At 46.7% G+C, this 23,742-nt stretch overlaps 1 protein-coding gene across 7 annotated transcripts in view; it reads right to left on the bottom strand.

Annotated features, from left to right (window-relative positions):
* The window catches only part of ATP2B3 (ATPase plasma membrane Ca2+ transporting 3), a 671,061-nt gene that overhangs the window by 29,839 nt on the left and 617,480 nt on the right, over positions 1-23,742 (bottom strand). The window lies entirely within an intron of this gene.

Below are 23,742 nucleotides of genomic sequence, written 5' to 3'. Positions count from 1 at the left end.
AAACACCTATACCAAGTTTATTAGATTAAGATTGTTCTGTGAGTGTGGGGAAATATGGGTGTCAGGACATTGTACTGTGTTAACCAGGTACGTATATTGGGGGTCATTCAGACCCGATCTTGGCTGTGCGTTTTCGCTCAGCAGCGATCAGGTCTGAACTGCGCATGCGTATGCACCGCAATGCGCAGGTGCGTCGCCCCCCGGCGACTGGGATCTCTGGACAACGACAGGATGAACGAAGAAAGCGATCGCACTGGCAATTGCAAGAAGATTGACAGGAAGAGGCCGTTTGTGGGTGGCAACTGACCATTTCCAGGGAGTGCCCAGGAAAATGCAGGTGTGTCCACCCGTTTGTGCAGCTCTCTGCACATCCGATCGCACCCCTGCACAGCGATTGCCCCCCTCCCCCTGTAGGCGGCGATTACCTGGTGGCAGCAGTGCAAAAAAACGCCTACATGCGACCAGGCCTGAATTAGGCCCATTGTGTTACTGTGCAGTTCTTAAATGTCGCTGAGGTCACACAGACTGCTACTATTATTTAAACGTGACTTTGTGTGCTGCTAATTATGTAATAGGTGAGAAAACAGGGATAATGTTTTTGTACTGCCAGCTGGGTGTTTTACCCATTACGGGGGTACAAAGAGTGGGGTTGAAGCAGATACTAATTACCCAGGCCAGGGATTCCCAGAGGAATGCCCTGTTCTTGGCATGTGCCGCTGCTGCATAGCGGTTCCCGTAGTACTCTGACTGCAAATTTGGGCATAGTCATGCCACAGGGTTTGGGCTACACTTCCTCTAACATACGAGCCCACCGTATATACATATTCCCATAGGGTAGCATTTTGCATCGCACCCAGCCTTTTCATTACCTCAACATGGGTTGAAAAAATCACCTAGCAAATAGTGGGAGAAAGCTGCACCCTTTAATTATTAAGATGCATAACACAATAATGTAGCCCGTTTGCAAACAAATACCAAGGGATCACCACACTTGCAATTACACACTCCTTTACCCCACCAGTGACCTTATCCCAGTTACTTCAAGGTTATGGGCCTTGCGACCAATCCAGTCTGAGCTGTCAGCTGTGTCATGGGGGAAGAGAGGCTACTCTGCCCTGCGTCTGCGTCTTTTCAAACCTCTAATGTTCCTGTTTACCGGGGGCTGCCCATGGATATCCCCTGGGTCTCAATTTACTTGCGTGCACCCTCATAGCCTGGCTCCAGCATGTATGCTAAAGCAGGACGCAACTCAGTGGGATGCTTGTGTATAGATGCAACAGCCACCTAGTATTACACAAGAAAATACATGTTTACATAATATAAGCAGTGTGTACGAATCTGGGTGGTCATTCCGAGTTGTTCGCTCGGTAAATTTCTTCGCATCGCAGCGATTTTCCGCTTAGTGCGCATGCGCAATGTCCGCACTGCGACTGCGCCAAGTAAATTTGCTAAGAAGTTAGGTATTTTACTCAGGGCATTACGAGGTATTTTCTTCGTTCTGGTGATCGGAGTGTGATTGACAGGAAGTGGGTGTTTCTAGGCGGAAACTGGCCGTTTTATGGGTGTGTGCGGAAAAACGCTACAGTTTCTGGGAAAAACGCCGGAGTGGCTGGAGAAACGGGGGAGTGTCTGGGCGAACGCTGGGTGTGTTTGTGACGTCAAACCAGGAACGACAAGCACTGAACTGATCGCAGATGCCGAGTAAGTCTCGAGCTACTCAGAAACTGCTAAGAGGTGTGTATTCGCAATTTTGAGAATCTTTCGTTCGCAATTTTACTATGCTAAGATTCACTCCCAGTAGGCGGCGGCTTAGCTTGTGCAAAGCTGCTAAAAGCAGCTTGCGAGCGAACAACTCGGAATGACCACCCTGTATCGCACATATATAAGAATTGTATAATGAACATAAACACATACATATATGGTTAACACAAAACCAATCATATAATATTAAACACGGTTTGGACGAGAAGTGGTGTTCAACAGCCTAAACCTCTCTCTCTCTCCCGTGACTGGCACCCCCATTTCATCACGCTAGGAGTATAAAATTGGTCAGTGATAATATGATGCATAAAAAGATCTTTTGATTTAAATTACTGACATTTTTTCAGGCTTCTGTATAAAATATATGTGTTATTACCAGCAATGTGTACAAATACCTCATACACATATGATGTGGGGGGGGGGGGGGGGGGGGGTCTGTTTAAACCCACTTTGAATATTTGATCTTGGCTGAGCATACAAACTGTGCTTTAATATTTGATGAGCAGCATGCTGGACTGGAGGCATTAGAGTTAATCTTCTGATTTGACAAGCAAATGGCAACTTTTGATTCGAGCACAGTACAATGCTCCCCAAAATGTTGGTGGTTTATTGCAAGGATAATAGCCAGAACTGCATTCCAATCACCTCATCTTGGTAACTACTGCCCTCTTGTGTCCATATCAAGAAATGACATGCTGTAAAGAATTAACCTTTTAAGGAGATATCCTATTAGCCCCAATGGTTTTTTGCCCCCCCCCCCCCCCCCCCCCCAAAAAAAAAGGGATGATAGTGCAATATATGACCGATGGACATTATCGTACTAGCCTATTACTGCCTGTTTTCTTCAAGTCAAAAGGGTCCCGTTTTAGGGCGATATGACATAGGATTCGGGATAAGTTCCCGGACCCATGTGTCATCGTGGATACGCCCCTGCCCTATGGCACCTGCCTCTGGCTTGCATTGTGCTGTTCTCCTGTAGAGCCACCGGAGTGTCCTTTGGACACTATGCTCTAGACTCGCACTATGCAGCCTGTATAGCTCCCTGGAACATCATCCTGGTCCCAGCAGCCTCATCCTCTCAACATGACATATTATAGCCCTGTTAGTGATTCCAGACCGCATCCAAAGAGCGAGCTGGAAAGATGGCTCTGATGTGTAGTATTGATTGGACTTTAATATACTTTTTCCATTAATACTTATTGTCCAGCCCTGAGTCCATGTGTTCCTCAGCCACCGTCAGCTCAGCCTCTGCGGCTCCACTTTCTTCATAATTAAAGTGCCCAGCTACCAAGTTCTAACTCAGTTGCAGAGAGGTGGAGGGTTAATGGGCAGGGCTTTGGATGGCCATGGGGTGGAGCTTCAGGTGCATGAGTGGGTGGAGCTTCAGATGATCCGGGAGGTGGGTGACAGCGTGAGTGGGAGGGGCTTTGTGACAACAACACTGTTTCTCTAACGTCCTAGAGGATGCTGGGACTCCGTAAGGACCATGGGGATAGACGGGCTCCGCAGGAGACATGGACACTTTAAGAAAGACTTTGACTCTGGGTGTGCACTGGCTCCTACCTCTATGCCCCTCCGCCAGACCTCAGTTTGATACTGTGCCCAGTGGAGACTGGGTGCATTTCAGGAGCTCTCCTGAGTTTCCTGTAAGAAAGCATTTTTGTTAGGTTTTTTATTTTCAGGGAGCCTGCTGGCAACAGACTCCCTGCATCGAGGGACTGATGAGAAACAAACCCACTTCTCTGAGTTTCAGGGCTCTGTTTCTTAGGCTACTGGACACCATTAGCTCCAGAGGGAGTCAGAACACAGGTCTCACCCTGGAGTTCGTCCCGGAGCCGCGCCGCCGTCCTCCTCACAGAGCCGGAAGATAGAAGCCGGGTGAGTATGAGAGGAAAAGATCTTCAGAGGCGGCAGAAGACTTCATTGGTCTTCACTGAGGTAACGCACAGCACTGCAGCTGTGCGCCATTGCTCTCATACACCTCACAAACGGCAGTCACTGTAAGGGTGCAGGGCGCAGGGGGGGCGCCCTGGGCAGCAATATAAACTTCTTGTTTGGCAAAAGAGAGCATATATACAGCTGGACACTGTATATATGCATGAGCCCCCGCCAATTTTACACTTTTAGCGGGACTGAAGCCCGCCGCCGAGGGGGCGGGGCTTCTCCCTCAGCACTCACCAGCGCCATGTTTTTCTCCACAGCACCGCTGAGAGGAAGCTCCCCGGACTCTCCCCTGCTTATACCACGGTAGAAGAGAGGGTTTTAAAGAAGAGGGGGGCACATAATTTGGCACAGATAATAATAACAGCGCTATGGGGTAAACATTAAATTGCTGTGTTTTTTCCTGGGTCATATAGCGCTGGGGTGTGTGCTGGCATACTCTCTCTCTGTCTCTCCAAAGGGCCTTGTGGGGGAACTGTCTTCAGAAGAGCATTCCCTGAGTGTGTGGTGTGTCGGTACGTGTGTGTCGACATGTCTGAGGTAAAAGGCTCTCCTAAGGAGGAGATGGAGCAAATGTGTGTGTGTGTGTGTGTGGTGTCTCTGTCGACAACGCCGACACCTGATTTGATATGTGAAATTACGTGCTAAGATGAATTTATTACACAAAAGATTAGAGAACAGACAGGGAATCTACCCATGTCTGTCCCTATGTCGCAGAGACCTTCAGAGTCTCACAACACTCACTATCCAAAATAATAGACACTGATATCGACACGGAGTCTGACTCCAGTGTCGACTACGATAATGCAAAGTACAGCCAAAACTGGCAGAAAAGTATTCAATATATGATTATTGTAATAAAAGATGTTTTGCATATCACTGATGACTCATCTGTCCCTGACACGAGGGTACACATGTTTAAGGGGAAGAAAGCTGAGGTAAATTTCCCTCCTCTCATGAAGAAAAAGAGCGGGAATCTCCAGACAAGAAGCTGCAGCTTCCCATAAAGAATTCTAAGGGAGTATCTTTTCCCTAATGGGGCCAGGATACGATGGGAATCTTCCCCTAGGGTGTACAAGGCATTGACACGTTTACCCAAAAAGGCAGCGCTGACTTAACAGCTATCCTCAGGGATCCTGCAGATAGCATGCAGTAAAAGTACTTTGAAGTCCATTTACACACATTCTGTTACACTACTCAGACCGGCGATTGTGTCGGCATGGGTTTATAGCAGCCTAGACAGATACCTTATCAGCGGAGATTGAAACCCTAGATAAGGATACCATGTTATTGTCCCTAGTATATATATATATATATATATATATATATATATATATATATAACTAACTCTGGATACGACCGGCACTCCTACAGCAAAGGATAGTTACCAGGGTGCCTTCCCGTGGTACCACAAGGCCCAGCAAACAAGAGTAAAGTAAAGGGCGGCACTCCAATGGTTTTGGAAAAAAATAGCTCACCAAGCCAGCTTCAATTCAATCAACGTTTCAGGTGTCTTTATTAGCACCTTTCGTCAGGATAACAACATACAAAATTACATACCTTAAATAGCACCAGCGTGTGCAGCACGCCACGTTCCCCCTGCTTCCGGCACCCGGCGCTGACGTCACAAACGCCGTCCCCTATTCTGACGTAGGTTATGGGCGGGATAGTAGTCATAGCAACGGCCCTGGGTATGAAGGTATCACATCATGTTTCTACAGGCCGTGCTGGCCACGCCTAATGGGCGCGGCAGTTACCATAGCAATGAGCTAAACAGATCGACAATGCGCCCGGTTACCGGAGCAGGGAGCCCAAGGCAACCCCGTGTGAGAATACCGCTTAATAAAGCGGATCTCCCCCCATATAGAGCAAGAGGGACTGAGAGACATTACAATCAGTCCAAAGCGCTCTAAAGGGGATATCAATGTGACAAAATATTAACCATCACCTAATACCACCACCAGGAGGGACAAACAAGAAATGTATAGAAGGTGAAGAGCAGAATTTTACATGGCTATAAAAATAGAACTAGAACCATAGCTCAACGTACCAAGCATAGAGGATTGCCTTAAGGATAAATAGACCTAAGTTATCCATACTGGAATCACTGTCATAGGAATAAAACAACATGTTAACTGATAAACTAGTTACTGGCCCACAGCAGGTCCTGTGCGCACAGTCACTCATGCAGGGAAGAAAATACTTCAGAAAGATTAAATCCAAAAGGCAAGCTCCAATAGCAAACGGGTATACTGAGACCACACAGATCATAGAGGCACAAACGATGTAAGTTAAGATAGACAGACATGTCATAAGTAACAAAGGAGGGAAAGATTTTCATTCAGTCCCAAAGGGGCAACAGTATTGAGCTCGAAGATCCAGCGTGCCTCCAACTGTAATAATTTTCTGTTCCGATCACCTCCTCTCGAAATCGGGGGAACATGATCGATAAGCTTGTATCGGAGAGCAGCCATCGTATGTCGTGCCTCTCTAAAATGTCTCGCGACGGGCTGCTCCATCTCCTTCCCTTCCAAGGCCTGCCTTATAGCTGATCTATGTTGCGCTGCCCGTTCTCTAAAGGTACAGGTGGTCTTACCCACATAAGCAAGGCCACAGGGACATTTGATGATGTAAATCACATATTTGGATGTGCAGGTCAAAACATGCTTGATGGGAATTTTCTTCCCTGAATGCGGGTGTAGTAATACTGGACCTACCTCTAAGTACCTGCAAGTAGTACACCCTAGACATTTATACGAGCCAGGTTTCTTAGTTAAGAAATGGGATCGTAGTTCCATTTTCTCTGTCGTGGTGTCATTGTGTACCAGCCAATCCTTCAGATTACGTCCCCTCCGGTGACAATTCAACACCCTATATTGGTTAAGAGATGGTAAAGATCTATCGGTCTTGATGATTGGCCACAGTTCTCTAACCTTTTTCCTCACTACTGTGCTTGCAGTATTGTAGGTGGTAATTAACGGTATTACCTTTTCTGGGTAACCTACGTCAGAATAGGGGACGGCGTTTGTGACGTCAGCGCCGGGTGCCGGAAGCAGGGGGAACGTGGCGACACGCTGGTGCTATTTAAGGTATGTAATTTTGTATGTTGTTATCCTGACGAAAGGTGCTAATAAAGACACCTGAAACGTTGATTGAATTGAAGCTGGCTTGGTGAGCTATTTTTTTCCAAAACCATTGGAGTGCCGCCCTTTACTTTACTCTTATATATATATATATATATATAAAAGATGTTGTCTTATATATATATATATATATATATATATATATATATATATATATAAGACATGCCCAAAGAGACGTTAGTCTACTGGGTTCTAGAGTCAACGCTATGTCGATTTCTGCTAGACGTGTCCTGTGGAACATGCAATGGACAGGTGATGCCGACTAAAAGAGGCATATGGAGGGTTTAACTTACAAGGCTAAGGAATTGTGCGGAGAAGGGCTCTCGGACCTGGTCTCCACAGCTATAGCTGGTAATTCTGATATTTTGCCTTATATTCCCTCACAGACTAAGAAAGCACGACATTATCAAATGCAGCCCTTTCGGTCGCAGAATAACAAGAAAGTACGAGGAGCGTCCTTTCTTACCAGAGGTAAGGGCACAGGGCACAGCTAGTTCCCAGGAACAGAAGTCCTCCCCGGCCTCTACTAAATCCACCGCATGACGCTGGGGTTCCCCTAAGGGAGTCCGCCACAGTGGGGGCACGTCTTCGACTCTTCAGCCACATCTGAGTTCACTCACACGTGGATCCCGGGGCAATAAAAATTGTTTCTCAGGGTTAAAAGCTGGAATTCGAAAGGTGCCTCCTCACCGGTTTTCCTTATCGGACCTACAGGCTTCTCCCCCAGAAAGGGAGATAATATTAAATACAATTCACACATTGTATCTCCAACAGGTGGTGCGCAAGGTTCCCCAAGGAAGGGGCTATTACTCAACCTTGGCTGTAGTCCCGAAACCGTACGGTTCGGTCAGACCTATTTTAAAATTAAAATCTCTGAACCTATACTGGAAAAGGTTCAAATTTAAAGTGGAATCGCTCAGAGCGATCATGGCCAGCCTGGAAGGGGGGATTTGATGGTGTATCTAGACATAAAGGCTGCATACCTTCATGTTCCCATTTATCCACCCCATCAGGCGTACCTGAGAATTGCGGTACAGTATTGTCATTACCAATTTCAGGGTAATTGGCGGAAATGATGGTGCTCCTACGCAAGCAAGGAGTCACAGTTATCCCATACTTGGACAATCTCCTATAAGGGCGAGATCAAAAGAGCAGTTGTTGAACAGCGTGTCACTTTCGCTGAAGGTGTCACAGCAACACGGCTGGATTCTCAATATTCCGAAGTCACAGTTGGTTCCTATGACTAGTCTGCCCTTCTTGGGTATGATTCTGGATACGGACCAGAAATGGGTTTACCTTCAGATAGAGAAGGCCCAGGAACTCATAACTCTGGTTAGGAACCTATTGAAACCAAGACAGGTGTCAGTGCATCACTGCACCCGAGTCCGGGGAAAAACATTCCCTTCGGCAGGTTCCATGCGAGGACTTTCAAATGGGACCTACTGGACAAGTGGTCCGGGTCACATCTACAGATTCATCAGTTGATCACCCTCTCCCCCAGGGCTAGGGTATCTTTCCTGTGGTGGCTGCAGGGTGCTCACCTTCTATAGGGCCGCAGGTTCGGCATTCAGGACTGGATCCTGGTGACCACGGACGCGAGCCTCCGAGGTTGGGGAGCAGTCACACAGGGAAAAATAAAATTTCCAAGGTCTTTGGTCAAGTCAAGAGACTTGTCTTCACATCAGCATCTTGGAACTAAGGGCCATATACAACACCCTACGTCAAGCGGAGACCTTACTTCGCGACCAACCGGTTCTGATCCAGTGCCAGTTGTCCACTCCCGGGATGAACACTGCAGACAGTGCGCTTACGTGATTTTCCGCCCAGCGAAGAATTCTGGTGGCTTCCGCCATCGCTACCCTGCTCCTTGTGTCGCCTTGTCGGTTTACAAGAGCCACTGCGGTGATGGTGTCTGACTGAATCAGAACCGGTTGGTCGCGAAGCAGGGTTTCCGCTTGACGTAGGGCGTTGTATACGGCCCTTAGTTCCAGGAGGTTGATGTGAAGGCAAGTCTCCTGACTTGACCACAGACCTTGGAAATTTCTTCCCTGTGTGACTGCTCCCCACCCTCGGAGGCTTGCATCCGTGGTCACCAGGACCCAGTCCTGAATGCCGAATCTGCGGCCCTCGAGAAGGTGAGCACTCTGCAGCCACCACAGGAGAGACACCCTGGCCCTGGGGGATAGGGTGATTAACTGATGCATCTGAAGATGTGATCCGGACCACTTGTCCAGTAAGTCCCATTGAAAGGTCCTCGCATGGAACCTGCCGAAAGGAATGGCCTCGTATGATGCCACCATCCTTCCCAGGACTCGAGTGCAGTGATGCACTGACACCTGTTTTGGTTTTAATAGGTTCATGACCAGTGTCATGAGCTCCTGAGCTCTCTCTATCGGGAGATAAACCCTTTTTTGGTCTGTGTCTAGAATCCTGCCTAGGAAAGGCAGACGAGCCGTAGGAACCAACTGCGACTTTGGAATATTTAGAATCCAGCCGTGTTGCCGTTACACTTCCAGAGAAAGTGCTACGCTGATCAGCAACTGCTCTCTTGATCCCGCTTTTATGAGGAGATCGTCCAAGTATGGGATAATTGCGACCCCTTGCTTCCGCAGGAGTACCATCATTTCCGCCATTACCTTGGTAAATATTCTCGGTGCCGTGGAGAGACGGCAACGTCTGAAATTGGTAATGACAATCCTGTACCACAAATCTGAGGTAAGCCTGATGAGGTGGATAAATGGGGACATGAAGGTATGCATCCTTTATGTCCAGAGACACCATAAAATCCCCCCCTTCCAGGCTTGCGACGACCGCTCTCAGCGATTCCATCTTGAACTTGAACCTTTTCAGGTATATGTTCAGGGATTTTAAATTCAATATGGGTCTGACCGAACCGTCCGGTTTTGGGACTACAACATGGTCGAATAATAACCCCCTCCTTGTTGAAGGAGGGGAACCTTGACCACCACCTGTTGAAGATACAATTTGTGAATTGCAGTTAACACTATTTCCCTCTCGTGGGGGGAAGCCGGCAGGGCCGTCGGTGAGGGCTCATCTCCTTGAAGTCCAGCTTGTATCCCTGAGACACAATATCTATTGCCCAGGGATCCAACAAGTAGTGAACCCACTTGTGGCTGAAATTTCGAAGACGTGCCCCCACCGGGCCTAGCTCCGCCAGTGGAGCCCCAGCGACATGCGGTGGATTTTGTAGAGGCCGGGGAGGACTTCTGTTCCTGGGAACTAGCTGTGTTGTGCAGCTTCTTTCCTCTGCCCCTGCCTCTGGCAAGAAAGGACGCACCTCGGACTTTCTTGTTTCTTTGTGATCGAAAGGACTGCATTTGATAATGTCGTGCTTTCCTAGGCTGTGCGGGAATATAAGGCAAAAGATCAGAATTGCCTTATGGGCAAGATACATAGACGATGTGATCATCATCTGGAATGGGACTAAAGAAGGCTTTGAACAATTAATTACGAAGATAAATGACAATATATACAATCTAGAATTCACTAGCGAGGTGAGTGATAAAAGTATCAACTTTTTGGATCTAACCATCTTCATTGAAGGAAGTAAGATCGAAACAAGAACATACAGAAAGGAGGTAGATTGTAATAGCTTCCTGAATTTCAAGACCAACCATCACCCCAAGTGGCTATCCAATGTCCCTAAAGGCCAGATGAAAAGATTAAGAAGAAATTGCTCTAAGAAAGTGGACTATGATGTACAAGTCACGGATCTGAGGGAACAATTTGAAGAGAAGAACTATAGAAGGAGTGACCTTGAGAAGAGCAAGGATGAGGTGGACAAAGTGGCCAGAACGAACCTCCTTCAGTACAAAGAGAAGAGTAAAGGGAGAAAGCAAGACGTGATGTTTCTGACGGGCTTCTCAAGTCAACGGAGATTTTTGGAAGAAAGTATACACAAACATTGGCACATCCTCACCACAGACGACGATCTCAGAGAAATTCTGCCCATAAAACCCAAAATAATATATAAAAGAGCGCCCAACATAAAGACAAGTCTGGTTAGGAGCTATTGTAAGAATGACAGGAAAGGAGGGGAAACTTGGTTGAAAGATATGAAGTCTGGGTTCTTTTGATGCAACAACTGTATAGTGTGTAGAAAAACAAGAAAAATCTCGACAAAACGTATTGACAAATATAAATCGAATAGTACAGGGAAAGAATATACAATAAAAGATAAAATTACGTGCAACTCGAAAGGAGTAATCTATTTGATAACCTGCCCTTGTGGGCTACAATACGTAGGGAAGACCTACCGTTGTTTATGCACTAGGATTAACGAACATCTAAATAATATCCGGACTAATAAAGATAATCATAACATTCCGGAACATTTCACCAAGATGCACAATAGTGATCCTATGGCTTTAGAATTTATTGGAATAAAATTAGTACAAAAATCATGGAGAGGAGGGGATTGGGATAATGCACTCTTGAAAGAAGAAGCGAGGACTATCTTTGAATTAGAAACCTTGGTGCCTAAGGGCTTAAATATAGATTGGGACCTCTTTCCCTTCTTAAAGGAATGAAGTATATTCATTGGAATTAAAAGGATTTATTGCCCGTCAGTGAGGTTAAATTTGAGAAAATTGGGGGGTACTAGAATTATTTATTATTACTTTTATTATCTCTAGTGGGTTCTATACATGGAGGGGCACTGTGTCTTTTGTTTTTTGTTGTCCTATTCTATGTGGAGATCTTTGGTTGAAATATGGACTTTCCAAGACTTCATTAACAAACCAGATAGCATGACTTCTAAATCGGTCCCCTGTAAAGTCATGAGATTGGGGATTAATTAATACAGACATATGGAATCAAGAAGAGTACGGAAGGAATAATATACAGTAACCTAGGTAACGACTGTTAAGGAAAATGGCCGGAAAAGGCGGAAGTGCTTTGCCGCTGTATTATCTGACATGGAGAGTGAAAGCTACTATGGACACAGCAGATGGAAAAGAGGGAAATACCGCGAGACACGAGCGGCCCTGGCTAGCATGTTTACTAGAACTACACGTTGGCGACGTAGACGGAGGTCTGGTTACTATGGTTACCGGCGTGACGGAGCATACACAGAGCACGCAGGGAGATCCGGTCACCATGACGACGGACGCATCAGGGAGGTATAAAGAACGGGGTAATGGATATGCTCGGCCATCCTGAGGAAGCCTGCCGAGACAGGCGAAACTAGTCGATCGCGGAGCTATCAGTAACAATCTGCCGGCAGACACCCGTTCACATACCTCTTGTGACATTGAAGTAAGTGGTTTGAGCTTCATGGTTATCTAGACTGAGGACCTGGTTATCCCACTGAGAGTGACCTGTGTATATTCATACCGGAAGGACAACGTTTTGGCTGGTATCATCTGGGGAACCTGATGGGACAATTTCCGGCCTGATAGGTGATTATATTACAGCACCTGTTCTTACATCCCAAGACTGACCATTACTATCCTGAGGATTACAAATACCCATCCAGTGAGTAATTCGCTCATCTAGTGTATCACTGGTTTTTTATGTTTTATGTTGTATGTGGCTGTTTTGTCTGTATTTAGTATACCGGTATTAGGATTCACTAACCAATACTTTTATTTATTTATTATTATTATCATTTTTTCTGATCTTATTGGAATAAAAAAGGATCTCTCCTATACGGTTCATTTTTAATGTCTTGCTTTATATTAGGGAAATAAAGTATAATTTTCATTTTGAAATAACATTGGTATTAGAGTTATTTTTACTTACCATTTTTTATAGACAGACATTATAGTGATAAACTACAGAGAATACACTTGATGAAATTAGCGCTGGGAGATATTATTTTAAAAGATCAGAATTACCAGCTATAGCTGTGGAGACCAGGTCCGAGATCCCTTCTCCACACAATTCCTCAGCCTTGTAAGGTAAACCTTCCATGTGCCTCTTAAGTTGGCATCACCTGTCCATTGCATGTTCCACAGGACACATCAAGCAGAAGTCGACATAGCGTTGACTCTAGAACCCAGTAGACTAATGTCTCTTTGGGTATGTTTTATATATATATCTAAGACAGCATCTTATATATATATATATATATAGTATACATATATATATATATACATACTAGGGTCTCAATATCTGCTGTTAAGGTATCTGTCCACGCTGCTACAGCGCTATAAACCCATGCCGACACAATCGCCGGTCTGAGTAGTGTACCAGAATGTGTGTAAATGGACTTCAAAGTACTTTTACTGCATGCTATCTGCAGGATCCCTGAGTATAGCTGTTAAGTCAGCGCTACCTTTTGGGCAAACGTGACACCCTAGGGGAAGATTTCCATCGTATCCTGGCCCTAGTAGGGAAAGGATACTCCCTGAGAATTCTTTGTGGGAAACTGCAGTCTCTTGTCTGGAGATTCCCGCTCTTTTTCTTCATGAGAGGAGGGAAATTTACCTCAGCTTTCTTCCCGTTAAACATGTGTACCCTTGTGTCAGGGACAGATGAGTCATCAGTGATATTATTACAATAATCATATATTGAATACTTTCCTGCCATTTTGGCTGTAACTTTGCATTATCGTAGGCGACACTGGAGTCAGACTCCGTGTCGATATCAGTGTCTATTATTTTGGATAGTGAGCATTGAGAGACTCTGAAGGTCTCTGCGACATAGGGACAGACATGGGTAGATTCCCTGTCTGTTCTCTAATCTTTTGTGCAATAAATTTACCTTAGCACTTAATTTCACATATCCAAACAGGTGTCGGCGTTGTCGACGGAGGCACCACTCACACACACATTTGCTCCATCTCCTCCTTAGGGGAGCCTTTTACCTCAGACATGTCGACACACACATACCGACACACCACACACTCAGGGAATACTCATCTGAAGACAATTCCCCCACAAGGCCCTTTGGAGAGACAGAGAGAGAGTATGCCAGCACACACCCCAGAGCTATAAACCCAGGAATAACACAGTAACTTAATGTTAACCCAGTAGCTGCTGTTTATATTGATTTTTGCGCCTAATTATGTGCCCCCCCTCTCTTTTTACCCTCTTCTACCGTGTATCTGCAGGGGAGAGCCTGGGGAGCTTCCTCTCAGCGGAGCTGTGGAGAAAAAATGGCGCAGGTGAGTGCTGAGGAAGAAGCCCCGCCCCCTCGATGGCGGGCTTCTGTCCCGCTTAAATATACATTTTCTTGGCGGGGTCTCATACATATATACAGTGCCCAACTGTATATATGTGTACTTTTGCCAAAAGAGGTCCATATGCTGCCCAGGGTGCCCCCCCCCCTGCGCCCTGCACCCTTACAGTGACCGGAGTATGTGAGGTGTGCGGGAGCAATGGCGCACAGCTGCAGTGCTGTGCGTTACCTCAATGAAGAACGGAGTCTTCTGCCGCCGATTTCGAAGTCTTCTTGCTTCTCATACTCACCCGGCTTCTGTCTTCCGGCTCTGCGAGGGGGACGGCGGCGCGGCTCTGGGATCGGACGACGAGGGTGAGATCCTGTGTATGATCCCTCTGGAGCTAATGGTGTCCAGTAGCCTAAGAAGCAGGACCTAGCTTCAGAGAGTAGGGCTGCTTCTCTCCCCTCTGTCCCACGATGCAGGGAGTCTATTGCCAGCAGAGCTCCCTGAAAATTAAAAACCTAACAAAATACTTTCTCACAGCAAGCTCAGGAGAGCTCACTGAAAAGCACCCAGCTCGTCCGGGCACAGTATCAAACTGAGGTCTGGAGGAGGGACATAGAGGGAGGAGCCAGAGCACACCAGAACCTAAATTCTTTCTTAAAGTGCCCATGTCTCCTGCGGAGCCCGTCTATCCCCATGGTCCTTACGGAGTCCACAGCATCCACTAGGATGTTAGAGAAAGATCCATTAACCACAACGCGCTGCTCCCTATTATCTAACCAGTTTTTGACCCAAGTGCATATTGTGCTTCCTAGCCCTGATTCTTGTAGCTTGTAGATAAGTCTCATGTGTGGTACAGTATCGAACGCTTTGGCAAAGTCTAAAAAGATTGCATCCACCTCTTTACCCTGATCTAGGTTTGCGCTTACGGTTTCATAAAAGCCAAGTAAGTTGGTTTGACAGGATCTGTCCTTCATAAACCCATGTTGATTCCTTTTAATGACCTTATTGACTTCAAGGAACTTCTGAATACTATCTCTTAGAATACCTTCCAATACTTTCCCCACTATAGATGTAAGACTAACTGGTCTATAATTACCTGGTTCAGCTTTACTTCCCTTTTTGAATATAGGCACTACTTCCGCTATACGCCAGTCTTTGGGAACCATACCTGATATAACTGAATCCTTAAAGATCAAAAATAGCGGTTTTGCCAGTTCAGAGTGAAGCTCCATTAGAACCCTTGGGTGAATAGTACCATCGGGCCCTGGTGATTTATTAATCTTTAAATGTTTTAATCGGTCACAGACTACTTCCTCGCTTAAATAAGTACCTATCAGTGGGATATTCTCATTATTGAGATTGTGTGTCAGTCCCTGAATTGGGTCCTCTCTAGTAAATACTGTTAAAAAAAACTCATTTAGTGTATCCGCTATGTCATTATCATTTTTGCTTAAGACTCCCAACTTGTCTTTTAAAGGGCCTATACTCTCCTTCTTTAATCTCTTGCTATTAATGTATTTATAGAATTTTTTGGGATTCGCTTTGCTTTCCTTTGCTACTAGTTTTTCAGTTTCTACTTTAGCCGCTCTTATTTCCTTTTTGCAAATTTTGTTACATTCCTTATTGGCCACGATGGACCTGGTATCCGGATCTGCAGGAAATGCTTACAGAAGATCCGTGGCCTCTTCCTCTAAGACAGGGCCTGTTGCAACAGGGCCCATGTCTGTTCCAAGACTTACCGCGGCTGTGTTTGACGGCATGGCGGTTGAACGCCGGATCCTAGCGAAAAAAGGCATTCCGGATGAGGTCATTCCTACGCTGATAAAGGCTAGGAAGGACGTGACATCTAAACATTATCACCGTATATGGCGAAAATATGTTTCTTGGGATGAGGCCAGGAATGCTCCTACGGAAGAATTCCATCTGGGCCGTTTCCTTCACTTCCTACAAATTGGAGTGAATTTGGGCCTAAAATTAGGCTCCATTAAGGTTCAGATTTCGGCCCTATCCATTTTCTTTCAAAAAGAATTGGCTTCTCTCCCAGAAGTTCAGACTTTTGTGAAGGGAGTGCTGCATATTCAGCCTCCTTTTATACCTCCGGTGGCGCCTTGGGACCTTAACGTAGTGTTAAGTTTCCTTAAGTCACATTGGTTTGAATCACTTAAAACAGTGGAGTTAAAATATCTCACGTGGAAGGTGGTCATGTTGTTAGCCTTGGCTTCGGCTAGGCGAGTTTTGGAATTGGTGGCCTTATCACATAAAAGCCCCTATCTGGTTTTCCATATGGATAGAGCGGAATTGCGGACCCGTCCTCAATTCCTCCCTAAGGTGGTCTCATCCTTTCATATGAACCAACCTATTGTCGTGCCAGTGGCTGCACGTGACTTGGAGGATTCCGAGTCCCTTGATGTGGTCAGGGCTTTGAAAATTTACGTGGCCAGAACGGCTAGAATCAGAAAAACAGAAGCACTGTTTGTCCTGTATGCAGCCAACAAGGTTGGCGCTCCTGCTTCAAAGCAGACTATTGCTCGCTGGATCTGTAACACGATTCAGCAGGCGCATTCTACTGCAGGATTGCCGTTACCGAGATCGGTTAGGGCCCATTCCACTAGGAAGGTGGGCTCGTCTTGGGCGGCTGCCCGAGGGGTCTCGGCACTACAGCTGTGCCGAGCTGCTACTTGGTCGGGGTCAAACACCTTTGCAAAGTTCTATAAGTTTGATACCCTGGCTGAGGAGGACCTCCTGTTTGCTCGATCGGTGCTGCAGAGTCATCCGCACTCTCCCGCCCGTTTGGGAGCTTTGGTATAATCCCCATGGTCCTTACGGAGTCCCAGCATCCTCTAGGACGTTAGAGAAAATAAGATTTTAAACCTACCGGTAAATCTTTTTCTCGTAGTCCGTAGAGGATGCTGGGCGGCGGCGCCCGTCCCAAGTGCGGACTACTTCTGCAAGACTTGTATATAGTAGAGATGAGCGGGTTCGGTTTCTTTGAATCCGAACCCGCACGAACTTCACTTTTTTTTTCACGGGTCCGAGCGACTCGGATCTTCCCGCCTTGCTCGGTTAACCCGAGCGCGCCCGAACGTCATCATGACGCTGTCGGATTCTCGCGAGACTCGGATTCTATATAAGGAGCCGCGCGTCGCCGCCATTTTCACACGTGCATTGAGATTGATAGGGAGAGGACGTGGCTGGCGTCCTCTCCATTTAGATTAGATTTAGAAGAGAGAGAGAGAGAGAGAGAGATTGCTGTGATACTGTAGATTAGAAGAGAGTGCAGACAGAGTTTAGTGACTGACGACCACAGTGACCAGTGACCACCAGAGACAGTGCAGTTGTTTGTTTTATTTAATATATCCGTTCTCTGCCTGAAAAAAACGATACACAGTCACACAGTGACTCAGTCTGTGTGCACTGCTCAGCCCAGTGTGCTGCACATCAATGTATTGTATATAAAGCTTATAATTGTGGGGGAGACTGGGGAGCACTGCAGGTTGTTATAGCAGGAGCCAGGAGTACATGATAAATAATATTATATTAAAATTAAACAGTGCACACTTTTGCTGCAGGAGTGCCACTGCCAGTGTGACTAGTGGTGACCAGTGCCTGACCACCAGTATATTAGTAGTATTGTATACTATCTCTTTATCAACCAGTCTATATTAGCAGCAGACACAGTACAGTGCGGTAGTTCACGGCTGTGGCTACCTCTGTGTCGGCACTCGGCAGGCAGTCCGTCCATCCATAATTGTATTATAATATATACCACCTAACCGTGGTTTTTTTTTCATTCTTTATACCGTCGTCATACTAGTTGTTACGAGTATACTACTATCTCTTTATCAACCAGTGTACAGTGCGGTAGTTCACGGCTGTGGCTACCTCTGTGTCGGCACTCGGCAGGCAGTCCGTCCAACCATAATTGTATTATATACCACCTAACCGTGGTTTTTTTTTCATTCTTTATACCGTCGTCATACTAGTTGTTACGAGTATACTACTATCTCTTTATCAACCAGTGTACAGTGCGGTAGTTCACGGCTGTGGCTACCTCTGTGTCGGCACTCGGCAGGCAGTCCGTCCATCCATAATTGTATTATAATATATACCACCTAACCGTGGTTTTTTTTTCATTCTTTATACCGTCGTCATACTAGTTGTTACGAGTATACTACTATCTCTTTATCAACCAGTGTACAGTGCGGTAGTTCACGGCTGTGGCTACCTCTGTGTCGGCACTCGGCAGGCAGTCCGTCCAACCATAATTGTATTATAATATATACCACCTAACCGTGGTTTTTTTTTCATTCTTTATACCGTCGTCATACTAGTTGTTACGAGTATACTACTATCTCTTTATCAACCAGTGTACAGTGCGGTAGTTCACGGCTGTGGCTACCTCTGTGTCGGCACTCGGCAGGCAGTCCGTCCAACCATAATTGTATTATATACCACCTAACCGTGGTTTTTTTTTCATTCTTTATACCGTCGTCATACTAGTTGTTACGAGTATACTACTATCTCTTTATCAACCAGTATACAGTGCGGTAGTTCACGGCTGTGGCTACCTCTGTGTCGGCACTCGGCAGGCAGTCCGTCCATCCATAATTGTATTATATACCACCTAACCGTGGTTTTTTTATACCACCTAACCGTGGCAGTCCGTCCATAATTGTATACTAGTATCCAATCCATCCATCTCCATTGTTTACCTGAGGTGCCTTTTAGTTCTGCCTATAAAATATGGAGAACAAAAAAGTTCACTGCACTGCAGTGCCACTCCTAGATGTGCCCGGTGTTTGTGTCGGCCACTAGGGTCGCTAATCTTACTCACACAGCTACCTCATTGCGCCTCTTTTTTTCTTTGCGTCATGTGCTGTTTGGGGAGGGTTTTTTGGAAGGGACATCCTGCGTGACACTGCAGTGCCACTCCTAGATGTGCCCGGTGTTTGTGTCGGCCACTAGGGTCGCTAATCTTACTCACACAGTCAGCTACCTCATTGCGCCTCTTTTTTTCTTTGCGTCATGTGCTGTTTGGGGAGGGTTTTTTGGAAGGGCCATCCTGCGTGACACTGCAGTGCCACTCCTAGATGGGCCCGGTGTTTGTGTCGGCCACTAGGGTCGCTAATCTTACTCACACAGCTACCTCATTGCGCCTCTTTTTTTCTTTGCGTCATGTGCTGTTTGGGGAGGGTTTTTTGGAAGGGACATCCTGCGTGACACTGCAGTGCCACTCCTAGATGGGCCCGGTGTTTGTGTCGGCCACTAGGGTCGCTTATCTTACTCACACAGCGACCTCGGTGCAAATTTTAGGACTAAAAATAATATTGTGAGGTATTCAGAATAGACTGAAAATGAGTGTAAATTATGGTTTTTGAGGTTAATAATACTTTGGGATCAAAATGACCCCCAAATTCTATGATTTAAGCTGTTTTTTAGTGTTTTTGGAAAAAAACACCCGAATCCAAAACACACCCGAATCCGACAAAAATAATTCGGTGAGGTTTTGCCAAAACGCGTTCGAACCCAAAACACGGCCGCGGAACCGAACCCAAAACCAAAACACAAAACCCGAAAAATTTCAGGCGCTCATCTCTAGTATATAGTTATTGCTTACATAAGGGTTATGTTACAGTTTCATCGGTTTTGGACCGATGATAAGTTGTTTTTCATAATGTTAACTAGATAGTATATCCCAAGTTATACGGTGTGATTGGTGGGGTGTGGTTCGTTTTATCGACAGTGTCTAAGCCGACAATGTTTAGGTCGACCACTATAGGTCGACAGTCACTAGGTCGACATGGATGGAAGGTCGACAGGGTTTCTAGGTCGACATGTGCTAGGTCGACAGGTCTAAAGGTCGACATGAGGAAAAAAAAATTTTTTGGTGTCGTTTTCTTCGTAGAGTGACCGGGATCCCAAATTAGTGCACCGCGTCCCCTCGCATGGCTCGCTTCGCTCGCCATGCTTTGGGCATGGTGCCTTCGCTTCGCTCGGCACACTTTACCGTTCCAATCGTAGTCCACGTGGATCGTTAAGTATGAAAAAATCCAAAAAAAAAAAAAAGTGAAAAACTCATGTCGACCTTTAGACCTGTCGACCTAGATAGAAACCCTGTCGACCTTCCATCCATGTCGACCTAGTGACTGTCGACCTATAGTGGTCGACCTAAACATTGTCGACCTAGACACTGTCGATCTTCAGACCGGATCCCGATTGGTGTGGCTGGTATGAATCTTGCCCTTGGATTAACAGAAATCCTTTCCTCGTACTGTCCGTCTCCTCTGGGCACAGTTTCTCTAACTGAGGTCTGGAGGAGGGGCATAGAGGGAGGAGCCAGTGCACACCCAGAGTCAAAGTGTTTCTTAAAGTGCCCATGTCTCCTGCGGAGCCCGTCTATCCCCACGGTCCTTACGGAGACCCAGCATCCTCTACGGACTACGAGAAAAAGATTTACCGGTAGGTTTAAAATCTTATTTTCTAGACTACAGTGCATATCGAATCCAAAACATACAGACTCCGATGTAGTAGATGACGTGTTGCCGTATTGTTAATCCAGGCCTGGCGGTAAAACCTGAGCGATTTCCTCGGATCGTGGAACTTCGGATGAGCTTGGTTCTCAGAGAACCAAGCCAGCTCATCTCTAATTAAAACATGCAGAATTTTACACCCCCATATAGGACACCATCATGACCAGCAGAGTAATGCGCTTCCCCATAAACAAAGGTAATAACCGTGACCTAGACATACGCTCATGAAGTCACAAAGTGCAATTTTCCTACATTTCTCTTAATACTTTATGCCCCGTGGCGACCTCTGTTCGCCACAGGGTTATATTCCACCTTGGGTGATGGCGAAGACAGGGATTCCGGGCCGGTATTTCACCGGGTATCGGGATTTCGGCGTCGGTATCCTGACTGCCGGGATCCCAGCAGCCAGCAACTTGAATGCCTCCCTTATAACAATATATCTTGCAGTCAGCTGGTGACAACTGATTAACATAACAACCAGTTTCATTCACTGCAGATTACCCTGAGAGAGAGTTATTTATTTATTTATTTATTTATTACCAGTTATTTATATAGCGCACACATATTCCGCAGCGCTTTCCAGAGAATATTTGGCCATTCACATCAGTCCCTGCCCCGGTGGAGCTTACACTCTATATTCCCTACCACATGTACACACACACACATTCACGCTAGGGTTAATTTTTGTTGGGATCTAATTCACCTACCAGTATATTTTTGGATTGTGGGAGGAAGCCGGAGTACCCGAAGGAAACCCACGCAAGTACGGGGAGAATATACAAACTCCACACAGTTAGAGCCATGGTGGGAATCGAACCCATGACCTCAGTGCTGTGAGGCAGTAATGCTAACCATTACACCATCCCACTTATACTCTCTGTGGACGAATTACCCACACTATAGCTGAGGATAAAAGATACCCAGGTTTGGACTGGCCCACCAGGGCACAGGGGAAACCTCGGTGGGCCCCACTCTCTACGAGGCAACACCTCCTCTTCTAAGGATCAGGTTCCATACTGTGCACTTGAATTACACATTATACATAGGTTACCTTAGAGCAGTGGCGTGCGGTGAGGTCAGTGGCTGGTGAGGCATGCCCACCACCACAGCCGCTATGACCGCCGCCAATGCCCGCTACTGCACTGACACCCATGCCAGCTGCCAATGCCTGTTAAAGTCGCCGCGAGCTACCGCTCCCCACAGCTAATTCCTAGTCCAATGCCGCCACCCATGCCCGCAAAGTCTTGGGAGCAGCAGCAGCCAGGGCCTGGGCAGCAGAAGCACCCAGGGTTAAGGATAGCAGTGGAGGGTCTGCATGGAAGCGGGATTACAGCTGCAGGCTGGTTGAGACAGCGGTAGTAATAGCCCCCTCCCCTTATACCCCGGAACACACACAGGAATCACCCCCACTCCCCTTATACCCCAGGACACATATACAGTAAATCACCCCACCCTCCCCTTATACCCCAGCCCATATGCAATAATCACCCCCCCTCCCCTTTTCCCTCGGCACACATGGAGTAATTGCCCCCCTCCTCTTTTTCCACGGCACACATGGAGAAATTGCCCTTTTCCCACGGCACACAACGAGTAATTGCGCCCCCTCCACTTATACCCCGGCACATTGCGCACATCTCCGTGCTGAGAGCTGCTGTGTACGGACCATGGGCTGCCCTGCTCTCTGAAACACAGAGCGCAGGGCAGCCCATGGTCATACACAGCAGCACCAGCACGGACACCGGGAGATGGCTGGATATACACACTGCTGACTACAGCTGCAAGAACACTGGCCAGTGGAAGGGCCGGGGCGGAGAGCGTAGTTCATGAGCCGAAGATGGTGGAGGCTCAAGTATGTCAGGCTGCTGCGTAAATGTGGCACCGGCTCTTATCTGGAGTAACGGTGGGGCCAATCCTGGCGGGAGTGAGAGCGGCTACCCGCGGCTTTTAGCGGCAATCAGTGAGAGGTGAGCAGGGCAGGGGGACAGGGGGCACTGGTGCAGGGGCCTCTCTCTGCGTGGACACTGGACAACAAGGAGTCAGTCCCTGTGACGGTGGGCTGGACCCCAGGGAGAGCTCTGAATCTGGTGCCCAATCATAACTGCCTCAGAGACAGGGGCGTGCTTTCATATGGGCTAAAAGCACGCCCCCTGTCACTGAGGCACTCATACTAGTGCCGCTTAGAGCGCTTTTTTAAATGGGCTTTTTACTGCCCATTTCTTGGCCCCACCCCCCGCTTCCGATCCTATATTATTGGCTGGTGCCTCCAAAACCACTTTAAACCAATTTTTACATTGTAAATATGATTACAATAATATAAAGCATTTACTTATGACACTATGGGTGGTATTCAATTCTTTTCACCCCGTTCCACAACTGCTCTGTTTCTGCTGACGGGCATGGTATAATCGCTTCAGTTCGCTTCTCCCAGGGTAGCGAGGACGTCCAACCCTTACACAGCTAAACCTGAGTACTATGGGTGCGATATGTGCGATAACAGGGATCACTTTATAAAGGAGATTGGACGTGATATATCATTTGAATACTGCCCAAAATGAATCATAATTATCTTTGTATTATTGTAATCATTAATGACAGGGGAGACACTACCTCCCCTGACTGCACGTCCCTGCCTTATAGTGCACAGGACTATGGTGTATTCTCTACAGTGCATTGCTGTTATTAATCTGGTACATTGCATGCGCTATCCGTATTTACTATATATTTATCAAGGGGCCCAGACCATGCACCGTCTAATGTTTAGCCAAACCTCTGGAGACTGGCCACACCACTACACATGGTCCCGTATCACTGCATTCCCCCGTGGACCCCTCATGCCCCAGTCCGACACAGCCGCTTCTCTGAGCATTCCTGCGGCTGTGCAATACCGTACACATCAGAATCAGGACGACAAACACAATTTTGTGAAATATCCATGCCGGGAAATTTGGCTCACATAAAAATGGACATTGTCACTTTAACCTTTTTTTAGACTTAGCTAATACATGAAAAATACACAGACACATTTATGGCACCGAACACTAATCATTGCAATGTCACTTTGTCACTAAGGTGGTCATTCCGAGTTGTTCGCTCGCTAGCAGTTTTTAGCAGCCGTGCAAACGCTATGCCGCCGCCCTCTGGGAGTGTATTTTAGCTTAGCAGAAGTGCGAACGAGAGGATCGCAGAGCGGCTACAAAGTTTTTTTGTGCAGTTTCAGAGTAGCTCAAAACCTATG

This window comes from Pseudophryne corroboree, chromosome 8 (genome assembly GCF_028390025.1).
Source record: "Pseudophryne corroboree isolate aPseCor3 chromosome 8, aPseCor3.hap2, whole genome shotgun sequence".
NCBI lineage: Eukaryota > Metazoa > Chordata > Amphibia > Anura > Myobatrachidae > Pseudophryne > Pseudophryne corroboree.
Note: the sequence above shows the minus strand (reverse complement) of the source record. Positions and strands in the feature narration are given on the sequence as shown.